This window comes from Bactrocera latifrons, unplaced genomic scaffold (assembly GCF_001853355.1).
Source record: "Bactrocera latifrons isolate USDA-ARS-PBARC rearing strain unplaced genomic scaffold, ASM185335v1 scaffold_4, whole genome shotgun sequence".
In the NCBI taxonomy this organism is placed as follows: domain Eukaryota; kingdom Metazoa; phylum Arthropoda; class Insecta; order Diptera; family Tephritidae; genus Bactrocera; species Bactrocera latifrons.
In genome coordinates, this window is record NW_017537045.1 from 3,931,011 (window position 1) to 3,938,554 (window position 7,544).

A 7,544-nucleotide genomic window follows, 5' to 3' on the forward strand; every position below is an offset into this window, starting at 1 on the left:
TTTAATTATACTCATTTACTTGTATTTTAATTACTTAAAATGATTTTTATTTTTCCTTATTGTTTTGTATTGCCTTTTGTGTAATTTTCAAAATAATTTTTTTAATGTAAATTAAAAATTTTAGTATAATTTGAATTTTTATTAGTTAAACATTTTATATTATTTAATTATTTATTTCATTCACCTCCACTTTGCTGCCGAACTTTTGCGGTTTTAACATTTCACATTGTTGTTGTTGCCATTGCTACAAGCGCATCACCGAATTCCACTTAAATTCACTATGATTCACTTTAAAGCCGGAATCGGTCTGCCAAGCGCTGTCGCCTTGCTGACCGTCGCTTGAGCGGCATATAAAGCCAGCAACAAAAATAAAAACCACAAACAAATAACGTGCGAATATCAGCTACGAAAACAACTGAACCGTGAATTACGATAGTGCGACAATAATAATAAAAACAACAGCAGCAGCAACGACAACATTCACCAAGTTCAAGCTGACACAAATCCCGTCAGCAGCCACCAACTTCTTTCACCCAAACAACCAAGAGCACACACCCCCCGCTTGCACTTGCAACACATGCAGCAGCACTTGTTGTATATTTTCCAACTTCTGGTTACACTTCAACTTTTCACTTACAAATATACTCATATACTTTATATTTATTTATACACAATAATTTTCACAGCAAAGAATTTTCTTCGTCACTAACGCCAGTGTTGTTGTTGCTGCCGTTGCGCACTTATTCTTCCCGCAGGTCGTTAATTCGTTTATTTTCGCATTACTTTCGTTATTGTTGATGTTGAATTTATTGCCTACGCTATGTTTTATTCGTAATTTGTTTTAGATCGCGCGGCGAGCAACGCGTTCTTCGCTACTGCGCATTCGTTCGCTATGAAAGTATCTCGACAACTAACTGAGCGCTGAGTCGCGTGTTTACTTGGCTGGCTGCCTGCTTCGCTGGCCGCTCGGCGTCGCGATCCAGTGAGTGGATTTTCGTGCATCGCTTGGCTGTGCTCGCCGTGAGTTGTCCGTCGGTGGCGGCGCTGCCGTCGTCTCCAACCCTCAAAAGATCGCCATCGGTGTCCAACAACGACGACAGTGCCAAAGCAGAGTCGTCTTCTCGTTTGTGCTGTCTTGTGCGCCCTAGCCGCGTCTTACTAGATGCTTTTGTTGCTTCTGCTTTTGTATGGCATTATGTACATATATGACGCGTTGTGCGGTGTGTCCGCGTTCTTCTTTGTTGCTGTTTCTTCGTTTTTTGTTGTCGTCTGTATGACTCAAGTTTGTTATGGCTGTTGTTTTGATCTTTATAGTTGGTGTTATTGTTGTTTTGTTTTTGTTGCTGCTGTTGTTGTTCACTGACGGTGAGTACACGAATTTACCGTTCGTGCACAAATTCACCGGTGCGAATAGCAGTGCCTGACATATGCAAATTGGGACGGTTGGAGAGACACGTAAAGCAACAAATGTTGCGATCTTCAGCCAAACACTAAGTTCGTGTGATATGTAGGGTTTTGTGAATACCCCATAAATGGCCACCGGAAAACCTCTTAAGCTAACTTTGTGATTCGTGTTTCCAAGTACATATTTTCCAAGTAATTATTTCAAATAGGGTTTAAAAGAAATTTTGAAGAGTAGTTCCTACTGATCTCTATCTTTCGAAGTGAATAAAACAAGTCTCTAGGTCGATTGAATAAATTTTCAGGATTTGTAGAGTTCTTGATTGATTTGACTTTGTAATAGTTAAGTAGAAACGTCTTCCTCGGTTATGTATCAGAATTTGATACATTAAGACAAATCTTTTGGCCAGGTGTGATAATAGAGTCTAAAAAGGCTGCAGTGAAGATTGTTCGATTGTTAAACAGCGATAAACTGAAAGAAAATGTACTCCAAGAGAGAGTACAGAGATCGCCAACGCTCACAATGCCTCTTCCATCAAATAAACATTAAGTAAACTACATACATACTTCGAAATCGATCGGAAACCCAAAACAATCTTTATTTTTTTTTCCTTGAAGTTCTCGCCACTATTCTTTCCAGAGAACTTGTGCGCATTAAGGTGTGTATAGGAAGTAACTGTCCCACCTAATTAGGAAGCAGGAAGTTAAAGGATTTTCATATGCGCGAGGAATTAGTCATGCTACCATAAGCTCTGGACCATTATAGACATACGTTTCCGTGACGCTATAGTTGTTTCAAAAAATCGCGGCAGGAATTGCTTCAAACTATTGAACAAAAAAAAAAAATATTATTGAAGATACTAGATTGTCATTCCGCTCTAGGTCTATAACATACAAAATTACCTTCATTCTTGATTTGTTTGATTGACATGAAATGAGCCGATTTTGATGATAATAATTAAAGATTTAGAATGTATGCTTTTTCATACGTATGACTCTCAATGAGATTATACTTTTCTAACAGCTACTAGTTGGTTTTGTTTTGCAACTTTATAGTGAACATATTCATTTTGGAACAAGGTTTACGCTCAGCGTTCAATATTCAATCGGCATAATCGTCCACCAGAATCGGTAACTCAAGCAACCATGCGTTGGTTTCGCACCCCATTTAGTCTAGTGTATAAGGAGGCATCCCCGAATACGCATGACGTTCGAAGAAACTACGAATGAAGCTCCCCAATAATATGTAAAATCTTCACATTTGCAGTCTTAATAATCCACAAGCCATTGTTGCAACGCCATATGCTGTGTTCTATGGGCAGAGGAAATCATTGACCGTAATTTTACAGTTAATGGGGAACGCTTTAGACTCATGATTAATGAGTTTTTCGTACTGGAATTGCAGGATATTGATGTGGGTGACCTTTGGCTTCGACTAGACGGCACTACTTGCAGCCAAAAAGTGGCGAAAATTGGCAGAAATTTATTCGTTCTAGTCGTGGCGGTCAATTGCCTCTAACAACTTTTAAAATATTATACTAAACCTTTTATTCACAATAATACTAAATTATTTACCATAATTGGAAATTATATGCGTTTTATTTCTTCTTGAAAACCCCCTGTGTGCAAAACAACCTTTAGATCACCAGTAAGGTAAATTTCTTGAAGGTTTACTTCTCGAATCATCATAGGTTTCTGGTTTAAGGAATAGGGCAGAAAGTTATAGTCTTATGGACATTATAATTGTTTGGGATCGTTACATTCGTTGGATTTACGGAGAATATGTGAGACCATTGAAACATTCCGGAAGAGTACTATTAAGAGGGTAGCAGGCGTGAGTACTAATAGCATAATTTCAGAACCGAAACTTCTATGTTTAGCTCATAATGCAAATGAAACATACTGCTATCTCCAACAACAGATATTTCTTATTGGAATTCTTCCTTACTAACTGAGCTGAGACACTTAAAACCAGTAGGTTATAAGTAAGAAAGCATAAAGATGAATATCTGCACTTAAAATTAGCATACTTGTTGATTCTTCTTCTCCCTTGTAACATATTTTATTATAGGTAAGTATGTATGTACATATTTCTTATTTGCAACTTGTTGGTCAACCGTTTGGTCTGCTTCAAGTTCTGTTTTGACGTTCTGCGTACACATTTTCTTCACTCACCTCTGCTTGTAACGCTTCTTTTAACTCTTCTACGTCTTTTTCTATATGCATGATTGCAACCGAATCCCCACACATGCATAGATATATTTATGTGTGTGCGTTTAGTCATTGCTTTGCAGATATTTTTATCACTTGTGGAGTGCTATTGCAATGCGGAATTTATGTTTTTGAGTGGCTCAGATGGCCTATTTCGCAAATGACACAAGAACTTAGGTATGTAAATATTTACATATGCGTACATATATATGTGCATGTGTATATAACTACATAGGAAGTAAAAGCGCCTGCAATGTGAGGTAAGTTGTTATTTTCTTATTTCAGGAAGATTAATTGGGGATATATAATGACTTTATTATTTCTTAGACGTACTTACACACATATATACATACATATGTTTGTTCCTTTGACATGAATTCTGCGAGTTGGTTTTGGAAATTCTGGAAAGATTTTGGCCCCTTTCTGGTCGCCCCTCCTTTTGAAACAATCCTCAGCGTGACTTCTCGGTCAAGGCCGATGCTCAAAAGGATTAAAGTCTAAGGTTGACGGAGGATGGTGTTCAATATTACAGCCACTTACTAACAATTTTAGACCTATGTTTGGGATCGTTGTCCTATTGAGTTGTTCCCTTATAGTCATAATTTTTCAATGCTAGGAGCAAGGTAAGTCCATACCACGCGTGACTTTACTGGCACACCTCTTTGTTCAAATGGTTCAATTAGCTTAACCTGGTATTTTTTTCACTTTCTGTGAAATTTAGCAAATTTACTATTCACCAGGGATTTCAACAAAGATAAGGCTTACTGGCACTTAAAAAAATCTCAAATTTGGATAAGAGAATTTTTAAATGAGAATTAAACTTTTTTTGATTTGTACTCAAATTAAAAAGAAAAATTAAATATTAGGTTGTCAAAAAAGTCTTGCGGTATTTTTGCGGTTATTTTATTAAACTTTTAATTGTTCATAAAAAAAAATAAAGCTCAGCCCAGCTCTTGACCCATGCTACGGCTGCTAGTATGCCGGTCTCTTTCGACCAATTCAGCGATTTGATCGCAATTTTCGTCGACAGGACTTCCGGAGAGTGGCGCATCTTCGACCACCTCTTTACCAGAACGAAAGCGTTGAAACCATCGTTGTGCGGTGGAAATGGAAACTGTATCGGGTCCATAAACTGCACAAATTTTATTCGCAGCTTGAGATGCATTTTTGTCTTTATCGTAGTAGTACTGTAAAATATGCCGTATTTTCTCTTTATTTTGCTCCACGTTTGCGACGCTATAACTCACGAACGACTTCAAAGAAACGACAATCAATCAAACACGTGTTAGGGCGTGAAATGAGCTTTCCAAAAAGGTATAGCATGACCCGTTGCGACAAATAAAGCTAGAACTACGCGCCATCAGCGACAACTAGCGAAAATACCGCAAGACTCTTTTGACAACGTAATATCATAAAGTTATAAAAATACAATGTATTTGCGACATTAAAAAGTAAGTTTAACCAAATTTCGTGAAAGAAAGAAGATTTCTATAAGCTAAAAATAAAAAAAGCCTAAAAATTTTGTTATATGAACTTTTCACAGAAATTTTAAGGTAAAAATAAAACTTTTTATATTCAAAACTATTTAATGAAAAAATAAAAAACATTATAATAATAATGTAGAAAAAAGTATTAATTTTCTTTATTTAAAATCATTTCGGTCGATTGTAGCTACACTTATATTTGTACAGTGTTTCTTTTCTTTTTTTTTGAAAATTTGAAACAATTAATTAAGAAAAACGTTATTCTTAAAAGTATTGCCTGTCTAAAGTTGTACACTCTTTCCATCTCTCACGCAATTTCTAGATTCCATCCTAAAGGAACTACGCCGGTTAGAAGGTCAAGAATGAATCAAGCCAATTTTTGACTCTCTTACTGATGAGAGCCATATTCAGTGAGAGCCTGCTTCAACGACCGTGAAAAATGGTAGTCAGAAGAGCTGAGCTATATAGTTGGCGGGTCAAAACTTCCTATACGCAAAGAGTTTTTAACCGGTCTTACAACTTGACATCATCAAAGAAAATTATTGTATCCTATCTAGTCGCAAACTTCGTGAGTTTTTTTGACAATAGTTCGCTTGAATTTCATGATTTGTTGTCGGTAGTGTGGCTCATTATTGGTTTCATGCAGTTTTTTAAGCCGACAATACGACATGCCTTTTTGATCCAAACAAAAACAAAGTATTACCTGTGCGCCAAAGATATTCAGCTTTGCCGTTGATTGTGCTGGTTGTCTTGCTTGGTTTCGAAAATGGTTTTTGTGTTTAAAGTTCTTGTAATGGATGCCTTTTCTTTGCTTTTGACTGTAACCGCGCTGCTTGAGTGACTCCCAAATATTCTGCATGCTCTTCTTGTGTTTGGAAGCAATCTTCATAGAGTAATGCTTTCAGTTTTTCAACTTCAAATTTTTTAGGCTAATCGGAAGGTTCGTCGTCTTTCAAACCAGAAACATTTTAAATCGTGCATACCGCTTTCGGCACGTTCGCTCAGTTATATAACGTGCACTATAAACGAAACTACTTTCGGGTCAGGGTTTATTCATATAAAAGGAATGAAGAAGAAGCGCCGCAAAAACACTTTCTCGGGCACAAAGCTGAACTTATTTGAGTGAATGGTACTTAGAAGGGCATCCAAAAATCTAATATTTCCAATGCAAGTTCGGAATATTGGGACAATGGTTTGATAATCCAGTTACACACTCTCTCTCTTCATCTCTTGGCAAACCACATGACTAGAGTTGTGGACCCAATAAATATATAAAAACATAGGAATTGCGATCATACACAGCAAATAATCAACTCTTAACTCCGCAAAAACAACATCCAGTATTCGCTCTCACTGAACTTCCGGTTTCGGCGCAATGAAAACCGCGCCGTCATCTTCTGCACAATGTTGTAATAATTTGCAATTCTTATGACGAGCAGCACAAAAACGAATTTAATTGCGAAAACGTTTCGGCCCACTGAGCCAGCAGACGCAGCATTCCGTAATAGTCGTGCGTAATTTCCTGGCAATGACAACAACACCGCAGGGCAATAACCATAATAATGTTGTTAGCGAATAAAAACCTGAACGACGCTTGAGGTAACAAAGCGACAAGAGAGACGCAAGGAGCATTCATAGAAATCACTGCTGGCAACGCAAACAACAACAAAGAGAACAAATAATAACAACAACAACAACAGCAGCAGTATTAGTAATAAGCATAATGCAATGAAAATCCGCTAAATACGCAATGTCAGAGTGGCACGGCAGCGGCGACATGTTGCATGTGGCAACAACTGACGACAACAACATGTGCTCAGCATTTGAAAGTAAGAAGAGATAAAAGGCAACAACAAGCAGCCACTCTTCCCAAGTCAAATAGTGGCACATAAGGTGACAGCAACCACAACCACTGCAGCGACGGTTGGCTGGAAATAAACATGTGGCAAGCAAACGTTGTACGCACCGCTGCACAGCGTACAACAACAGCATAGAAAAAATACTGTTTATCTGCAACAACATGCCTTGGCAAGCTGACAGCGCTGACTGCACGTCCGTCCATTTGCTTGTCTGACTGCATTTGGTCATAGCTGCCACTTGCGGCCACTTCATTAAATGCAATAACCCGGCAACTCAAGCGCACGCCAGAGCAGCTAAATTGTAAATAAAAGTAATGTCAACCAGCAATGCAAATAAAATTAAAAAACAAGAAAAAACGTTAACTTCGGCTGCACCGAATAACCTTCACAAATAAAAATAGTTTTATAGGAAACTGATTTTTATCGATCAGTGATATACTATAGTGATACGATCAGAAAATTTTACTCGAATATTACTCAAATGCTATAAAGAATTATCCATGCCAAATTTCGTTAAGATCACCAGCCTAATAAAAAAAGTTTCTCATACAAGGTCTTGGTTCCAACCTTTCAGTTTGTATGACCGCGT

The 7,544-nt window shown here is 37.6% G+C and overlaps 1 protein-coding gene across 5 annotated transcripts in view; it reads right to left on the reverse strand.

Annotated features, from left to right (window-relative positions):
• LOC108972435 (protein sprint) overlaps positions 1–7,544 on the reverse strand; it is a 553,725-nt gene that overhangs the window by 259,348 nt on the left and 286,833 nt on the right. The window contains exon 1 of one of the 5 annotated variants that reach the window (XM_018939006.1): positions 784–892. The exons of the other annotated variants lie outside the window; for them this stretch is intronic. The gene's annotated coding sequence lies outside the window, so the exon portion shown is untranslated. Of the gene's footprint in view, positions 1–783; positions 893–7,544 lie in introns of those variants that run through there. 5 annotated transcript variants of the gene reach the window in all.